Here is a 16812-nt window from a genome sequence, read left to right as displayed (position 1 = left end):
CGCTACCTACACAACACGCGCGTCACAAGAGCTGCGTCCTACCCCACGAGAACACACCGCATCGGCACAAAAATGAGACGTCAAAATTGGCAACGGTGGGATTCGAACCCACGCCTCCGAAGAGACTGGTGCCTAAAACCAGCGCCTTAGACCGCTCGGCCACGTTACCGTTGCAGCAGCACCGGCAAAACGTTTCATTTGTACTACAAAGGTCACTTCGAAATGGAAGTATCTTGGCAATCGCCGTGCCATGTCCACTGGAAGCATCTCTTTAGGCCGTCCACAACAAGAAAATGCCGTGCCCGCCGTATGGTAGCGACGCCACTTGTCTGTAGCTGTCGCAGTTAAGGAGACAGCATCAAGAGACGTTTTCGTGCCGTGACCATGTTTCGAAACCTGGGCTTTCCGTAACCACTAAAGTATCATAGCTGTACCTGTCAGGCGGAGCTAGAATGTTCCATGTAACAGACATATGTGAGCTCAAGAAGATTGCACTTGTGATGAAGTGGTAGTACGGACTGCGGCCTGCGGAACACGAGTGAAAAACCAAGGAAGCACTGTGATTTCGGGTACTCGTGCACTATCGTCAATGCAATGGCAGCAAGGAAAAACTTTCAAAAATTGCCGTGACCAGGATTCGAACCTGGGTTATTGCGGCCACAACGCAATGTCCTAACCACTAGACGATCACGGCCATGGCCACGGAGGCGCCCAAGGAAGCAGCTGGCTGGAATGCAAGTGTCGATACACAGCAAAGCCTAGGCCAAGGTGTACGCCACAGCAGTGGCAGACACGATCTCCATCACATGCATGCGAGCAAATGAACGTGCCTGCGCTGTCAGTACACTAACTACAGTGGTTAGCTGCATCCACCTCCGTGGCAATGTGTTGCAGACCTCCAAGCCTCTTGACAACAGGTACCGGTATGTGGCTGGATAACAAGTGGATAGACGCCGCATCTCTCTCGCCGTCAGGTGTTGCAACGAATCATACTTAACGTGGCTTTGTGCACGCGTCAGCGTAGCGTCAGTCGAGCAAAGTCGAGACAAGTCGCATAAGAGGAGCAACAAAAACGCGCACTTCCGGTACCGGGAATCGAACCCGGGCCTCCTGGGTGAGAGCCAGGTATCCTAGCCACTAGACCACACCGGATAACGACGGCAGCGCTCCTCCAGCGAACGCAGCAGCAACCCACGGTTAATCGACGACAAGTGTAAAAAAATCCACTCTCGCGCGTTATAGAGCGGCGTGCTCCGGACGCATTTCGTGGAGACGAACGCCAGCAATGATGAGAGCAAAAGGCGCCTACAAATCCTGTCGTTGCACCACGCACTGTTCTACGACAATTCACGAAACAGACGCTCACGCCTTGTTGTGCCGTTTTCTTTGCGGGCAAAGAGTGCAGCTGTCTACGACACAGGCTACATTACACGTTTGGCACCTGTGGGTTTGGAACCCACGCCTCCGAAGAGACTGGTGCCTGATACCAGCGCCTGAGACCGCTCGGCCACGCTACCTACACAACACGCGCGTCACAAGAGCTGCGTCCTACCCCACGAGAACACACCGCATCGGCACAAAAATGAGACGTCAAAATTGGCAACGGTGGGATTCGAACCCACGCCTCCGAAGAGACTGGTGCCTAAAACCAGCGCCTTAGACCGCTCGGCCACGTTACCGTTGCAGCAGCACCGGCAAAACGTTTCATTTGTACTACAAAGGTCACTTCGAAATGGAAGTATCTTGGCAATCGCCGTGCCATGTCCACTGGAAGCATCTCTTTAGGCCGTCCACAACAAGAAAATGCCGTGCCCGCCGTATGGTAGCGACGCCACTTGTCTGTAGCTGTCGCAGTTAAGGAGACAGCATCAAGAGACGTTTTCGTGCCGTGACCATGTTTCGAAACCTGGGCTTTCCGTAACCACTAAAGTATCATAGCTGTACCTGTCAGGCGGAGCTAGAATGTTCCATGTAACAGACATATGTGAGCTCAAGAAGATTGCACTTGTGATGAAGTGGTAGTACGGACTGCGGCCTGCGGAACACGAGTGAAAAACCAAGGAAGCACTGTGATTTCGGGTACTCGTGCACTATCGTCAATGCAATGGCAGCAAGGAAAAACTTTCAAAAATTGCCGTGACCAGGATTCGAACCTGGGTTATTGCGGCCACAACGCAATGTCCTAACCACTAGACGATCACGGCCATGGCCACGGAGGCGCCCAAGGAAGCAGCTGGCTGGAATGCAAGTGTCGATACACAGCAAAGCCTAGGCCAAGGTGTACGCCACAGCAGTGGCAGACACGATCTCCATCACATGCATGCGAGCAAATGAACGTGCCTGCGCTGTCAGTACACTAACTACAGTGGTTAGCTGCATCCACCTCCGTGGCAATGTGTTGCAGACCTCCAAGCCTCTTGACAACAGGTACCGGTATGTGGCTGGATAACAAGTGGATAGACGCCGCATCTCTCTCGCCGTCAGGTGTTGCAACGAATCATACTTAACGTGGCTTTGTGCACGCGTCAGCGTAGCGTCAGTCGAGCAAAGTCGAGACAAGTCGCATAAGAGGAGCAACAAAAACGCGCACTTCCGGTACCGGGAATCGAACCCGGGCCTCCTGGGTGAGAGCCAGGTATCCTAGCCACTAGACCACACCGGATAACGACGGCAGCGCTCCTCCAGCGAACGCAGCAGCAACCCACGGTTAATCGACGACAAGTGTAAAAAAATCCACTCTCGCGCGTTATAGAGCGGCGTGCTCCGGACGCATTTCGTGGAGACGAACGCCAGCAATGATGAGAGCAAAAGGCGCCTACAAATCCTGTCGTTGCACCACGCACTGTTCTACGACAATTCACGAAACAGACGCTCACGCCTTGTTGTGCCGTTTTCTTTGCGGGCAAAGAGTGCAGCTGTCTACGACACAGGCTACATTACACGTTTGGCACCTGTGGGTTTGGAACCCACGCCTCCGAAGAGACTGGTGCCTGATACCAGCGCCTGAGACCGCTCGGCCACGCTACCTACACAACACGCGCGTCACAAGAGCTGCGTCCTACCCCACGAGAACACACCGCATCGGCACAAAAATGAGACGTCAAAATTGGCAACGGTGGGATTCGAACCCACGCCTCCGAAGAGACTGGTGCCTAAAACCAGCGCCTTAGACCGCTCGGCCACGTTACCGTTGCAGCAGCACCGGCAAAACGTTTCATTTGTACTACAAAGGTCACTTCGAAATGGAAGTATCTTGGCAATCGCCGTGCCATGTCCACTGGAAGCATCTCTTTAGGCCGTCCACAACAAGAAAATGCCGTGCCCGCCGTATGGTAGCGACGCCACTTGTCTGTAGCTGTCGCAGTTAAGGAGACAGCATCAAGAGACGTTTTCGTGCCGTGACCATGTTTCGAAACCTGGGCTTTCCGTAACCACTAAAGTATCATAGCTGTACCTGTCAGGCGGAGCTAGAATGTTCCATGTAACAGACATATGTGAGCTCAAGAAGATTGCACTTGTGATGAAGTGGTAGTACGGACTGCGGCCTGCGGAACACGAGTGAAAAACCAAGGAAGCACTGTGATTTCGGGTACTCGTGCACTATCGTCAATGCAATGGCAGCAAGGAAAAACTTTCAAAAATTGCCGTGACCAGGATTCGAACCTGGGTTATTGCGGCCACAACGCAATGTCCTAACCACTAGACGATCACGGCCATGGCCACGGAGGCGCCCACGGAAGCAGCTGGCTGGAATGCAAGTGTCGATACACAGCAAAGCCTAGGCCAAGGTGTACGCCACAGCAGTGGCAGACACGATCTCCATCACATGCATGCGAGCAAATGAACGTGCCTGCGCTGTCAGTACACTAACTACAGTGGTTAGCTGCATCCACCTCCGTGGCAATGTGTTGCAGACCTCCAAGCCTCTTGACAACAGGTACCGGTATGTGGCTGGATAACAAGTGGATAGACGCCGCATCTCTCTCGCCGTCAGGTGTTGCAACGAATCATACTTAACGTGGCTTTGTGCACGCGTCAGCGTAGCGTCAGTCGAGCAAAGTCGAGACAAGTCGCATAAGAGGAGCAACAAAAACGCGCACTTCCGGTACCGGGAATCGAACCCGGGCCTCCTGGGTGAGAGCCAGGTATCCTAGCCACTTTTTTTTTTTTTTTTTTTTTTTTTTTTTTTTTTTTTTTTTTTTTAGGGCCTCCTTCCTCCCCTTCAGCCCCGCCTTGCGCTCGCCATAAATCGCCTTCGTCGGCGTCGGCTTCATCTGCCATGATTTCTGAATTACTTATTCTTCTGAACTATTCCGATTTCCAAACCAAGGATAATTTTTTTATAGAAAATGAAAAAGGAACTCTGGTCCGCTAGAAAAACAGAAGAAAATAAAATAGTCCTTGTCGTAACACTGTTCAGTATACGTCACTGTGACATTTGAAGAAGAAAAGAAAGAAAAACAAAGCAATGTAGAATGAAGGAAAGAAAAAAAATACTTCTTTCATCGAAGAACGACTTCTAAAAAATTCGCATATCGTTTCCTGTAATGTCTCGTCTGTGAAAGTATGTGAAACTGTAATGCCAGGTAAAGACAGAACGCCGCCTCACTCTTGGGTTCTTGCGTCTGTAAATAATGAACATAATGACCCTTCAACCAATTGACAGAGTTCCGTTTGGTGTTCGGGTACGGCACTGAATCCGGATACAGGAAATCTTCAGGTTTAATACAAAGCTGGGAAGTCCTCATAATCGTAGCCAGTTTTCGGCGAATGCATGGCCAAACTGCTTGGACAGTGGTGCACAGAAAACGATGTTCATCAGTATCAGGCAAGTTGCACGTTAGGCACAAAGGTGAGTCAGCCAAATGTAGAGCATGAAGTCGTGAATTGGTACTTATTTTACGGTTCACGACCCTGTACCAAGAGGCTTTCACTGACGTTGGTAAATCACGGCTATGTATGTTTTTCCATATCACTGGCCAGCGATGATTGGGGTATTTGTGTTCGATGTTGTTCCTGTTCTTGGTTGCCAGTAGTTTATTATAAACTAACTTCACCACGGAAAGCTCATTTTCTGGGAGAGTTGACCGTACGTAACTGAACTCAATGAAAAAGCTCTTAAAGTGAGTCAGCGCAGGCGGAATATGTTGAACAGAGACGGGAGGCTGCAGGCAGCCCGGCGCTATTTCGGTTAACAAGTGAGCCGTTAGACTGTTCGGTAACGACCTCCACCGTTTGTAGGTGGTGCATACGTACAAAGCTCGTGACTTGGAACGAACATCTGTTAAATTTAAGCCTCCATCGGTCGTGGAGAGAGTGAGCGTATCGTACTTGACTTTAAAAATGTGTCCACGTGTGACAAAATGGCCTAGAGCGGACATCATACGCTTCGCTGTCTCCTGTGGCATGGGCAGTACTTGTGCAACGTAGTTAATCTTTGAGGTGAGGTAGACATTAGCGAAGGTGACTTTCTGCAGTTCATCAAGGCTTCTTAGGTAGTGGGTCTGCATGCAAGCACGCATACTTGCCAGGAGATTCCTATAGTTCACCGCAATTGTGTGCTGTATGTTGCTTCTGTACTCAATACCAAGGCATTTCATTTTAGAAATTAGTTGCAACTGACCGTGATGGTGCAGCGAGATGCCGCGTCCTATGTTCATAATGCCAGATTTCCTGGCATTCAACTTCGCACCCGCAACAAGTTCGTAGTTTTTGACGATCTGAAGGGCTTCCTCGACTTCACCTTCGTCCATGACCAAAAATCCGACGTCATCCGCATATGCAGTACAAACAATCTTAATGCCGTGGATGGTTAATCCTTGTAGACGCTGTGTCAAGGTGACAAGCAAAGGCTCAATGGCAATGGCAAACAAGGCCATTGACATAGGGCATCCCTGTCGCACTGAATTAGTAATATTAATTGATGCGCTCAGCTGGCCATTCACCATGAGTCGAGTTACTCCTTTACGAAGGAGCTCATGTATAAGATTGATAAAACGTAGTGGAAATCCCATGGCATGCATCGTCCGGATGAGAAACTGATGGTTTACTCTGTCGAATGCCTTTGAAAAGTCAAGGGAAACTAGCGCACACCGTATCTTGCACGCATCTGCAATGGCTATAACGTCCCTGTATTGAGACAAATTTTGGAATATCGTCCTACCGACACCTACACTGGTCTGGTACTGACCAATGACAGTATTCATCAACATTTTCAATCTATTAGAAATAATACGTGCTAAAATTTTGTAGTCACTGTTCAGTAAAGTAAGCGGCCGAAAATCGTCAACAGAACTGCACATTGGGCGTTTAGGGATTAAAACCACGATGCCTTCCACGAGAGCCTGAGGAACATTAAAATCAGGCCGTAAAATTTCATTAAACATACTCAACAACTTGGGCTTTAATTTGTCGCAGAAAGTAAGATAAAATTCGGCAGTGAGACCGTCGGGTCCGGGCGATTTATTTTTCGGACTTCGTGATAGCGCAGAATCCATTTCGTCTTCATCAATTTCTCGCATGAGAGTTTCGACTTCAGCAGCACCCAAAGTCCTTTGCAAGTTATTGAGTAATTCATCGTGAGTTCCATCGTCGGTATGTGTCGTTGCCAGGAGATCTGCCAGGTGATTGTGAAGTGCGTTCCGTATGTCTTGTTGCCGCGTGAGCGCAACGCCTTCACTCAACTGAAGACGAGTTATTAATCTCCGCCGCCCCCTCTTATTTTCACGAATGACGTGAAACATGGATGTCATTTCGTCGTCTATCACATTCTGGGGCCTGGACCTTATTTGAAAGCCTTCTGCCTGCTGCCGCTGAAGTTTTAATAATTTTGCCTTAATTTTTTTAATCTGCATAAAATTTTCAGGTACAGTCACATCGGACTGGTAAAGCTCCCTGAGACAAGTAAAATAAAACTCAGACGTTTGCCGTTGCCACCAGGATTTGTCCCGAGCGTAGCGTTTAAACATTTTTGATAAAGTTGGTTTGGCATGTGTTATCCACCATTCAGTAACGGAGGCATACTGTGCAACCCGTCGTTCACATGCCTCCCATGTTTCGTTAAAGACACGGTGACAGTCAACATCGTTAAGGAGAGCATTGTTAAGTTTCCAGAAACCTCTGCCGCGAAATGTGCCTTGCTTGACCATGTTAACAGTACAAATATATGCGGCATGATCGGAAAAAATTGTGGGCCAAACTTCGGATTGGAGGACTTGAGTCTTCATACACGCCGATACATAGATTCTGTCTAGCCGGCTTGCAGAGTGGTTCGTGACATGAGTGAACCCAGGTGCCGCTCCGTGCGTATGCTCCCATGTGTCAATGAGGTTCATTTCTTGGACGATACGTTCTAGTTCTCCAGATTTGTTAAAATTAGGCGTCTGGTCTTTTGGACTTAAGACACAATTGAAGTCACCCGCAAAAATTATACGATCGTAGGTTCCCCTAAAAAGTGGGACTATGGCGCTTGTGAAGAACTCAGCCCTAGCACGCCTATTGCTACTGCCGGACGGGGCGTAAACATTGATTATGCGTGTCCGATGGAAAGTGACAGCGATCCCTCTATGATCAGGCAGTTTTTCTGCGTCGGTCGCTACAATCCCTTCTTTTAACAGAATCGCTGTCCCTAAATTCGCACCGCTCCCGGAATTGGAGAGAGTAGTATAACCAGTTATTCGGTCAAGTTCAATCGCAGCGACTTCTTGAAGTAACAGAATATCGATATCCGCTGCGTATACAAAATCTTGTAAATTACGGAGCCGCCAGTACGACTGTATCTTATTGATGTTTAACGTGGCAATTTTATAGGCTTGGGGCTCGTTCATGGGAGAAGGCACATACTATTAATTAAACAGTCTTAGAAGGATGGCTAACGAAATTGAGGCCAAGCGCGTCAGTCGGAGTTCCTGTAGTTCCCGGTACGGTTGGTGTATTCCGCTCTGTGGGGGGTGCCGAAGATTCCGTCTCAATGGTCCGCATGACAGCCGCATCATTGCTCGCATCCAATACTTCCATTTCCTGTGCCCAATTCCCAGTGAGAGTGGCCTCTGACAATAGCGATCCTGCGTTTCCTTGAGCGTGGGTATCCGGCAAAACGACTCTACTCGAGGTGTCACTATCTTCCACCCGTCGTGGATTCACAGGGGGAGACACTACAGGATCAATGTCCATTCGACCAGACGCAGGGAGACCAACTTCAGAGGGTTCAGAAGTGTTCTGACTCATTTGGCTGCTTATTCGTTTCGCTTTGTCGCGGAGCTGTGGGGCGAGCTGATTGGCTCCTTGATGTGCAAGTCTCCGCTTCTTTTTGGAAGGCTTCCTCTTAGGGTTCGAAGCATCATCAACATCCGAAGTGGACTGTTGACTCTGGGGTTGATCCGCCGGGAACACAGCGTCTGCTTCATCCTCAGTACCAGTGGCATCAACCACTGGGGAGTCATCCGTCGTTACCTCCATCTCTGAGTGTGGTAGCGGCGGTGACGCGTCAGCACTCGGTTCTTTGACGTTATCGGCCAAAACATCATTCAAACGAGGGGCATCTACAGGCGGGGTCGCGGGTGGAAGACCAGAAGCCGCGACAGCGTATGTCAGTGGCAGTGCCGTCGTCACAGGGGGGCTAGCGGCTTCACCGACAGGTATCTGTGTCACGCGTCTTTGTATACATTCAGAGCGCACGTGGCCGGGCGCACCACAGCCGGCACACGTTTTTGGCTGCCCATCATATATGACAATTCCGCGATGTCCACCTACGTAAATATATGAAGGTATGTGCTTCTGTAGATCGATCTTAACCTGCCTGACGCCGTTAAGCACCGGAAATTTGTGGGCTTTGGACCAACGCTCCGCAAAATTGTTAATGACCCTCCCGTAAGGTGTTAATGCAGAATTTATTTGCGCGGCTGATATTTCAAACGGGAGTTCGAAAATACGTGCCGTTCGGATGCCCAGTCCAGCATGCGTAATGCTGACGTCACTGACGGTACCATCGCTATGTTTAAACTTCAGTACACCTCCACTGGACTCCACAATTCTATCACACAGTTCAGAGGACGTTAATTTCACATAAACAACACTAGTCACGATAGAGAAATTTATCCCTACAATGTCATCAAAAGTAATCTTAGCTGTTTCCTCTAACCATGCTTCAACTTCAAACGAATTTGGTTTCGAAAAGTTCCTATCAAAGGTAAACTTCAAGGTATCTTTCCTGTTAGTCGGATTCATAATTCCATATCAGATCCTACAGAACGGAACGAATACTAATAAGCAGACGCTGTAAGCACGCGACTCACCGCCTGACGTAAACACTTCCTGCCGCAGCGCGCTGGCCCTGGAGGTCCGCTCACCACCGCTGCCGCAGGCAGACTGTCGTTCACTAGACCACACCGGATAACGACGGCAGCGCTCCTCCAGCGAACGCAGCAGCAACCCACGGTTAATCGACGACAAGTGTAAAAAAATCCACTCTCGCGCGTTATAGAGCGGCGTGCTCCGGACGCATTTCGTGGAGACGAACGCCAGCAATGATGAGAGCAAAAGGCGCCTACAAATCCTGTCGTTGCACCACGCACTGTTCTACGACAATTCACGAAACAGACGCTCACGCCTTGTTGTGCCGTTTTCTTTGCGGGCAAAGAGTGCAGCTGTCTACGACACAGGCTACATTACACGTTTGGCACCTGTGGGTTTGGAACCCACGCCTCCGAAGAGACTGGTGCCTGATACCAGCGCCTGAGACCGCTCGGCCACGCTACCTACACAACACGCGCGTCACAAGAGCTGCGTCCTACCCCACGAGAACACACCGCATCGGCACAAAAATGAGACGTCAAAATTGGCAACGGTGGGATTCGAACCCACGCCTCCGAAGAGACTGGTGCCTAAAACCAGCGCCTTAGACCGCTCGGCCACGTTACCGTTGCAGCAGCACCGGCAAAACGTTTCATTTGTACTACAAAGGTCACTTCGAAATGGAAGTATCTTGGCAATCGCCGTGCCATGTCCACTGGAAGCATCTCTTTAGGCCGTCCACAACAAGAAAATGCCGTGCCCGCCGTATGGTAGCGACGCCACTTGTCTGTAGCTGTCGCAGTTAAGGAGACAGCATCAAGAGACGTTTTCGTGCCGTGACCATGTTTCGAAACCTGGGCTTTCCGTAACCACTAAAGTATCATAGCTGTACCTGTCAGGCGGAGCTAGAATGTTCCATGTAACAGACATATGTGAGCTCAAGAAGATTGCACTTGTGATGAAGTGGTAGTACGGACTGCGGCCTGCGGAACACGAGTGAAAAACCAAGGAAGCACTGTGATTTCGGGTACTCGTGCACTATCGTCAATGCAATGGCAGCAAGGAAAAACTTTCAAAAATTGCCGTGACCAGGATTCGAACCTGGGTTATTGCGGCCACAACGCAATGTCCTAACCACTAGACGATCACGGCCATGGCCACGGAGGCGCCCAAGGAAGCAGCTGGCTGGAATGCAAGTGTCGATACACAGCAAAGCCTAGGCCAAGGTGTACGCCACAGCAGTGGCAGACACGATCTCCATCACATGCATGCGAGCAAATGAACGTGCCTGCGCTGTCAGTACACTAACTACAGTGGTTAGCTGCATCCACCTCCGTGGCAATGTGTTGCAGACCTCCAAGCCTCTTGACAACAGGTACCGGTATGTGGCTGGATAACAAGTGGATAGACGCCGCATCTCTCTCGCCGTCAGGTGTTGCAACGAATCATACTTAACGTGGCTTTGTGCACGCGTCAGCGTAGCGTCAGTCGAGCAAAGTCGAGACAAGTCGCATAAGAGGAGCAACAAAAACGCGCACTTCCGGTACCGGGAATCGAACCCGGGCCTCCTGGGTGAGAGCCAGGTATCCTAGCCACTAGACCACACCGGATAACGACGGCAGCGCTCCTCCAGCGAACGCAGCAGCAACCCACGGTTAATCGACGACAAGTGTAAAAAAATCCACTCTCGCGCGTTATAGAGCGGCGTGCTCCGGACGCATTTCGTGGAGACGAACGCCAGCAATGATGAGAGCAAAAGGCGCCTACAAATCCTGTCGTTGCACCACGCACTGTTCTACGACAATTCACGAAACAGACGCTCACGCCTTGTTGTGCCGTTTTCTTTGCGGGCAAAGAGTGCAGCTGTCTACGACACAGGCTACATTACACGTTTGGCACCTGTGGGTTTGGAACCCACGCCTCCGAAGAGACTGGTGCCTGATACCAGCGCCTGAGACCGCTCGGCCACGCTACCTACACAACACGCGCGTCACAAGAGCTGCGTCCTACCCCACGAGAACACACCGCATCGGCACAAAAATGAGACGTCAAAATTGGCAACGGTGGGATTCGAACCCACGCCTCCGAAGAGACTGGTGCCTAAAACCAGCGCCTTAGACCGCTCGGCCACGTTACCGTTGCAGCAGCACCGGCAAAAACGTTTCATTTGTACTACAAAGGTCACTTCGAAATGGAAGTATCTTGGCAATCGCCGTGCCATGTCCACTGGAAGCATCTCTTTAGGCCGTCCACAACAAGAAAATGCCGTGCCCGCCGTATGGTAGCGACGCCACTTGTCTGTAGCTGTCGCAGTTAAGGAGACAGCATCAAGAGACGTTTTCGTGCCGTGACCATGTTTCGAAACCTGGGCTTTCCGTAACCACTAAAGTATCATAGCTGTACCTGTCAGGCGGAGCTAGAATGTTCCATGTAACAGACATATGTGAGCTCAAGAAGATTGCACTTGTGATGAAGTGGTAGTACGGACTGCGGCCTGCGGAACACGAGTGAAAAACCAAGGAAGCACTGTGATTTCGGGTACTCGTGCACTATCGTCAATGCAATGGCAGCAAGGAAAAACTTTCAAAAATTGCCGTGACCAGGATTCGAACCTGGGTTATTGCGGCCACAACGCAATGTCCTAACCACTAGACGATCACGGCCATGGCCACGGAGGCGCCCACGGAAGCAGCTGGCTGGAATGCAAGTGTCGATACACAGCAAAGCCTAGGCCAAGGTGTACGCCACAGCAGTGGCAGACACGATCTCCATCACATGCATGCGAGCAAATGAACGTGCCTGCGCTGTCAGTACACTAACTACAGTGGTTAGCTGCATCCACCTCCGTGGCAATGTGTTGCAGACCTCCAAGCCTCTTGACAACAGGTACCGGTATGTGGCTGGATAACAAGTGGATAGACGCCGCATCTCTCTCGCCGTCAGGTGTTGCAACGAATCATACTTAACGTGGCTTTGTGCACGCGTCAGCGTAGCGTCAGTCGAGCAAAGTCAAGACAAGTCGCATAAGAGGAGCAACAAAAACGCGCACTTCCGGTACCGGGAATCGAACCCGGGCCTCCTGGGTGAGAGCCAGGTATCCTAGCCACTAGACCACACCGGATAACGACGGCAGCGCTCCTCCAGCGAACGCAGCAGCAACCCACGGTTAATCGACGACAAGTGTAAAAAAATCCACTCTCGCGCGTTATAGAGCGGCGTGCTCCGGACGCATTTCGTGGAGACGAACGCCAGCAATGATGAGAGCAAAAGGCGCCTACAAATCCTGTCGTTGCACCACGCACTGTTCTACGACAATTCACGAAACAGACGCTCACGCCTTGTTGTGCCGTTTTCTTTGCGGGCAAAGAGTGCAGCTGTCTACGACACAGGCTACATTACACGTTTGGCACCTGTGGGTTTGGAACCCACGCCTCCGAAGAGACTGGTGCCTGATACCAGCGCCTGAGACCGCTCGGCCACGCTACCTACACAACACGCGCGTCACAAGAGCTGCGTCCTACCCCACGAGAACACACCGCATCGGCACAAAAATGAGACGTCAAAATTGGCAACGGTGGGATTCGAACCCACGCCTCCGAAGAGACTGGTGCCTAAAACCAGCGCCTTAGACCGCTCGGCCACGTTACCGTTGCAGCAGCACCGGCAAAACGTTTCATTTGTACTACAAAGGTCACTTCGAAATGGAAGTATCTTGGCAATCGCCGTGCCATGTCCACTGGAAGCATCTCTTTAGGCCGTCCACAACAAGAAAATGCCGTGCCCGCCGTATGGTAGCGACGCCACTTGTCTGTAGCTGTCGCAGTTAAGGAGACAGCATCAAGAGACGTTTTCGTGCCGTGACCATGTTTCGAAACCTGGGCTTTCCGTAACCACTAAAGTATCATAGCTGTACCTGTCAGGCGGAGCTAGAATGTTCCATGTAACAGACATATGTGAGCTCAAGAAGATTGCACTTGTGATGAAGTGGTAGTACGGACTGCGGCCTGCGGAACACGAGTGAAAAACCAAGGAAGCACTGTGATTTCGGGTACTCGTGCACTATCGTCAATGCAATGGCAGCAAGGAAAAACTTTCAAAAATTGCCGTGACCAGGATTCGAACCTGGGTTATTGCGGCCACAACGCAATGTCCTAACCACTAGACGATCACGGCCATGGCCACGGAGGCGCCCAAGGAAGCAGCTGGCTGGAATGCAAGTGTCGATACACAGCAAAGCCTAGGCCAAGGTGTACGCCACAGCAGTGGCAGACACGATCTCCATCACATGCATGCGAGCAAATGAACGTGCCTGCGCTGTCAGTACACTAACTACAGTGGTTAGCTGCATCCACCTCCGTGGCAATGTGTTGCAGACCTCCAAGCCTCTTGACAACAGGTACCGGTATGTGGCTGGATAACAAGTGGATAGACGCCGCATCTCTCTCGCCGTCAGGTGTTGCAACGAATCATACTTAACGTGGCTTTGTGCACGCGTCAGCGTAGCGTCAGTCGAGCAAAGTCGAGACAAGTCGCATAAGAGGAGCAACAAAAACGCGCACTTCCGGTACCGGGAATCGAACCCGGGCCTCCTGGGTGAGAGCCAGGTATCCTAGCCACTAGACCACACCGGATAACGACGGCAGCGCTCCTCCAGCGAACGCAGCAGCAACCCACGGTTAATCGACGACAAGTGTAAAAAAATCCACTCTCGCGCGTTATAGAGCGGCGTGCTCCGGACGCATTTCGTGGAGACGAACGCCAGCAATGATGAGAGCAAAAGGCGCCTACAAATCCTGTCGTTGCACCACGCACTGTTCTACGACAATTCACGAAACAGACGCTCACGCCTTGTTGTGCCGTTTTCTTTGCGGGCAAAGAGTGCAGCTGTCTACGACACAGGCTACATTACACGTTTGGCACCTGTGGGTTTGGAACCCACGCCTCCGAAGAGACTGGTGCCTGATACCAGCGCCTGAGACCGCTCGGCCACGCTACCTACACAACACGCGCGTCACAAGAGCTGCGTCCTACCCCACGAGAACACACCGCATCGGCACAAAAATGAGACGTCAAAATTGGCAACGGTGGGATTCGAACCCACGCCTCCGAAGAGACTGGTGCCTAAAACCAGCGCCTTAGACCGCTCGGCCACGTTACCGTTGCAGCAGCACCGGCAAAACGTTTCATTTGTACTACAAAGGTCACTTCGAAATGGAAGTATCTTGGCAATCGCCGTGCCATGTCCACTGGAAGCATCTCTTTAGGCCGTCCACAACAAGAAAATGCCGTGCCCGCCGTATGGTAGCGACGCCACTTGTCTGTAGCTGTCGCAGTTAAGGAGACAGCATCAAGAGACGTTTTCGTGCCGTGACCATGTTTCGAAACCTGGGCTTTCCGTAACCACTAAAGTATCATAGCTGTACCTGTCAGGCGGAGCTAGAATGTTCCATGTAACAGACATATGTGAGCTCAAGAAGATTGCACTTGTGATGAAGTGGTAGTACGGACTGCGGCCTGCGGAACACGAGTGAAAAACCAAGGAAGCACTGTGATTTCGGGTACTCGTGCACTATCGTCAATGCAATGGCAGCAAGGAAAAACTTTCAAAAATTGCCGTGACCAGGATTCGAACCTGGGTTATTGCGGCCACAACGCAATGTCCTAACCACTAGACGATCACGGCCATGGCCACGGAGGCGCCCACGGAAGCAGCTGGCTGGAATGCAAGTGTCGATACACAGCAAAGCCTAGGCCAAGGTGTACGCCACAGCAGTGGCAGACACGATCTCCATCACATGCATGCGAGCAAATGAACGTGCCTGCGCTGTCAGTACACTAACTACAGTGGTTAGCTGCATCCACCTCCGTGGCAATGTGTTGCAGACCTCCAAGCCTCTTGACAACAGGTACCGGTATGTGGCTGGATAACAAGTGGATAGACGCCGCATCTCTCTCGCCGTCAGGTGTTGCAACGAATCATACTTAACGTGGCTTTGTGCACGCGTCAGCGTAGCGTCAGTCGAGCAAAGTCGAGACAAGTCGCATAAGAGGAGCAACAAAAACGCGCACTTCCGGTACCGGGAATCGAACCCGGGCCTCCTGGGTGAGAGCCAGGTATCCTAGCCACTAGACCACACCGGATAACGACGGCAGCGCTCCTCCAGCGAACGCAGCAGCAACCCACGGTTAATCGACGACAAGTGTAAAAAAATCCACTCTCGCGCGTTATAGAGCGGCGTGCTCCGGACGCATTTCGTGGAGACGAACGCCAGCAATGATGAGAGCAAAAGGCGCCTACAAATCCTGTCGTTGCACCACGCACTGTTCTACGACAATTCACGAAACAGACGCTCACGCCTTGTTGTGCCGTTTTCTTTGCGGGCAAAGAGTGCAGCTGTCTACGACACAGGCTACATTACACGTTTGGCACCTGTGGGTTTGGAACCCACGCCTCCGAAGAGACTGGTGCCTGATACCAGCGCCTGAGACCGCTCGGCCACGCTACCTACACAACACGCGCGTCACAAGAGCTGCGTCCTACCCCACGAGAACACACCGCATCGGCACAAAAATGAGACGTCAAAATTGGCAACGGTGGGATTCGAACCCACGCCTCCGAAGAGACTGGTGCCTAAAACCAGCGCCTTAGACCGCTCGGCCACGTTACCGTTGCAGCAGCACCGGCAAAACGTTTCATTTGTACTACAAAGGTCACTTCGAAATGGAAGTATCTTGGCAATCGCCGTGCCATGTCCACTGGAAGCATCTCTTTAGGCCGTCCACAACAAGAAAATGCCGTGCCCGCCGTATGGTAGCGACGCCACTTGTCTGTAGCTGTCGCAGTTAAGGAGACAGCATCAAGAGACGTTTTCGTGCCGTGACCATGTTTCGAAACCTGGGCTTTCCGTAACCACTAAAGTATCATAGCTGTACCTGTCAGGCGGAGCTAGAATGTTCCATGTAACAGACATATGTGAGCTCAAGAAGATTGCACTTGTGATGAAGTGGTAGTACGGACTGCGGCCTGCGGAACACGAGTGAAAAACCAACGAAGCACTGTGATTTCGGGTACTCGTGCACTATCGTCAATGCAATGGCAGCAAGGAAAAACTTTCAAAAATTGCCGTGACCAGGATTCGAACCTGGGTTATTGCGGCCACAACGCAATGTCCTAACCACTAGACGATCACGGCCATGGCCACGGAGGCGCCCACGGAAGCAGCTGGCTGGAATGCAAGTGTCGATACACAGCAAAGCCTAGGCCAAGGTGTACGCCACAGCAGTGGCAGACACGATCTCCATCACATGCATGCGAGCAAATGAACGTGCCTGCGCTGTCAGTACACTAACTACAGTGGTTAGCTGCATCCACCTCCGTGGCAATGTGTTGCAGACCTCCAAGCCTCTTGACAACAGGTACCGGTATGTGGCTGGATAACAAGTGGATAGACGCCGCATCTCTCTCGCCGTCAGGTGTTGCAACGAATCATACTTAACGTGGCTTTGTGCACGCGTCAGCGT

At 51.2% G+C, this 16812-nt stretch overlaps 22 non-coding genes across 22 annotated transcripts; all 22 read right to left on the bottom strand.

Moving 5' to 3' along the window:
• Positions 1-87: 87 nt before the first annotated feature.
• Trnal-uag (transfer RNA leucine (anticodon UAG)) lies at positions 88-169 on the bottom strand. Its single transcript has one exon. It is a non-coding gene; the product is annotated as a tRNA-Leu (tRNA).
• Positions 170-622: 453 nt separating this feature from the next.
• Positions 623-694, bottom strand: Trnah-gug (transfer RNA histidin (anticodon GUG)). Its single transcript has one exon. It is a non-coding gene; the product is annotated as a tRNA-His (tRNA).
• A 386-nt stretch (positions 695-1080) lies between these two features.
• Trnae-cuc (transfer RNA glutamic acid (anticodon CUC)) lies at positions 1081-1152 on the bottom strand. Its single transcript has one exon. It is a non-coding gene; the product is annotated as a tRNA-Glu (tRNA).
• Positions 1153-1597: 445 nt separating this feature from the next.
• Positions 1598-1679, bottom strand: Trnal-uag (transfer RNA leucine (anticodon UAG)). Its single transcript has one exon. It is a non-coding gene; the product is annotated as a tRNA-Leu (tRNA).
• Positions 1680-2132: 453 nt separating this feature from the next.
• Trnah-gug (transfer RNA histidin (anticodon GUG)) lies at positions 2133-2204 on the bottom strand. Its single transcript has one exon. It is a non-coding gene; the product is annotated as a tRNA-His (tRNA).
• Positions 2205-2590: 386 nt separating this feature from the next.
• Positions 2591-2662, bottom strand: Trnae-cuc (transfer RNA glutamic acid (anticodon CUC)). Its single transcript has one exon. It is a non-coding gene; the product is annotated as a tRNA-Glu (tRNA).
• Positions 2663-3107: 445 nt separating this feature from the next.
• Positions 3108-3189, bottom strand: Trnal-uag (transfer RNA leucine (anticodon UAG)). Its single transcript has one exon. It is a non-coding gene; the product is annotated as a tRNA-Leu (tRNA).
• Positions 3190-3642: 453 nt separating this feature from the next.
• Positions 3643-3714, bottom strand: Trnah-gug (transfer RNA histidin (anticodon GUG)). Its single transcript has one exon. It is a non-coding gene; the product is annotated as a tRNA-His (tRNA).
• Positions 3715-9836: 6122 nt separating this feature from the next.
• On the bottom strand, positions 9837-9918 carry Trnal-uag (transfer RNA leucine (anticodon UAG)). The gene has a single exon. It is a non-coding gene; the product is annotated as a tRNA-Leu (tRNA).
• A 453-nt stretch (positions 9919-10371) lies between these two features.
• On the bottom strand, positions 10372-10443 carry Trnah-gug (transfer RNA histidin (anticodon GUG)). The gene has a single exon. It is a non-coding gene; the product is annotated as a tRNA-His (tRNA).
• Positions 10444-10829: 386 nt separating this feature from the next.
• Trnae-cuc (transfer RNA glutamic acid (anticodon CUC)) lies at positions 10830-10901 on the bottom strand. Its single transcript has one exon. It is a non-coding gene; the product is annotated as a tRNA-Glu (tRNA).
• Positions 10902-11346: 445 nt separating this feature from the next.
• On the bottom strand, positions 11347-11428 carry Trnal-uag (transfer RNA leucine (anticodon UAG)). Its single transcript has one exon. It is a non-coding gene; the product is annotated as a tRNA-Leu (tRNA).
• A 454-nt stretch (positions 11429-11882) lies between these two features.
• Positions 11883-11954, bottom strand: Trnah-gug (transfer RNA histidin (anticodon GUG)). The gene has a single exon. It is a non-coding gene; the product is annotated as a tRNA-His (tRNA).
• A 386-nt stretch (positions 11955-12340) lies between these two features.
• Trnae-cuc (transfer RNA glutamic acid (anticodon CUC)) lies at positions 12341-12412 on the bottom strand. Its single transcript has one exon. It is a non-coding gene; the product is annotated as a tRNA-Glu (tRNA).
• A 445-nt stretch (positions 12413-12857) lies between these two features.
• Positions 12858-12939, bottom strand: Trnal-uag (transfer RNA leucine (anticodon UAG)). Its single transcript has one exon. It is a non-coding gene; the product is annotated as a tRNA-Leu (tRNA).
• Positions 12940-13392: 453 nt separating this feature from the next.
• Trnah-gug (transfer RNA histidin (anticodon GUG)) lies at positions 13393-13464 on the bottom strand. The gene has a single exon. It is a non-coding gene; the product is annotated as a tRNA-His (tRNA).
• A 386-nt stretch (positions 13465-13850) lies between these two features.
• Positions 13851-13922, bottom strand: Trnae-cuc (transfer RNA glutamic acid (anticodon CUC)). The gene has a single exon. It is a non-coding gene; the product is annotated as a tRNA-Glu (tRNA).
• Positions 13923-14367: 445 nt separating this feature from the next.
• On the bottom strand, positions 14368-14449 carry Trnal-uag (transfer RNA leucine (anticodon UAG)). Its single transcript has one exon. It is a non-coding gene; the product is annotated as a tRNA-Leu (tRNA).
• A 453-nt stretch (positions 14450-14902) lies between these two features.
• Trnah-gug (transfer RNA histidin (anticodon GUG)) lies at positions 14903-14974 on the bottom strand. The gene has a single exon. It is a non-coding gene; the product is annotated as a tRNA-His (tRNA).
• Positions 14975-15360: 386 nt separating this feature from the next.
• Trnae-cuc (transfer RNA glutamic acid (anticodon CUC)) lies at positions 15361-15432 on the bottom strand. The gene has a single exon. It is a non-coding gene; the product is annotated as a tRNA-Glu (tRNA).
• A 445-nt stretch (positions 15433-15877) lies between these two features.
• Trnal-uag (transfer RNA leucine (anticodon UAG)) lies at positions 15878-15959 on the bottom strand. The gene has a single exon. It is a non-coding gene; the product is annotated as a tRNA-Leu (tRNA).
• A 453-nt stretch (positions 15960-16412) lies between these two features.
• On the bottom strand, positions 16413-16484 carry Trnah-gug (transfer RNA histidin (anticodon GUG)). The gene has a single exon. It is a non-coding gene; the product is annotated as a tRNA-His (tRNA).
• Between the last annotated feature and the right edge of the window lie 328 nt (positions 16485-16812).

Source organism: Schistocerca gregaria, chromosome 1 (genome assembly GCF_023897955.1).
Source record: "Schistocerca gregaria isolate iqSchGreg1 chromosome 1, iqSchGreg1.2, whole genome shotgun sequence".
NCBI classification, from domain to species: domain Eukaryota; kingdom Metazoa; phylum Arthropoda; class Insecta; order Orthoptera; family Acrididae; genus Schistocerca; species Schistocerca gregaria.
Note: the sequence above shows the minus strand (reverse complement) of the source record. Positions and strands in the feature narration are given on the sequence as shown.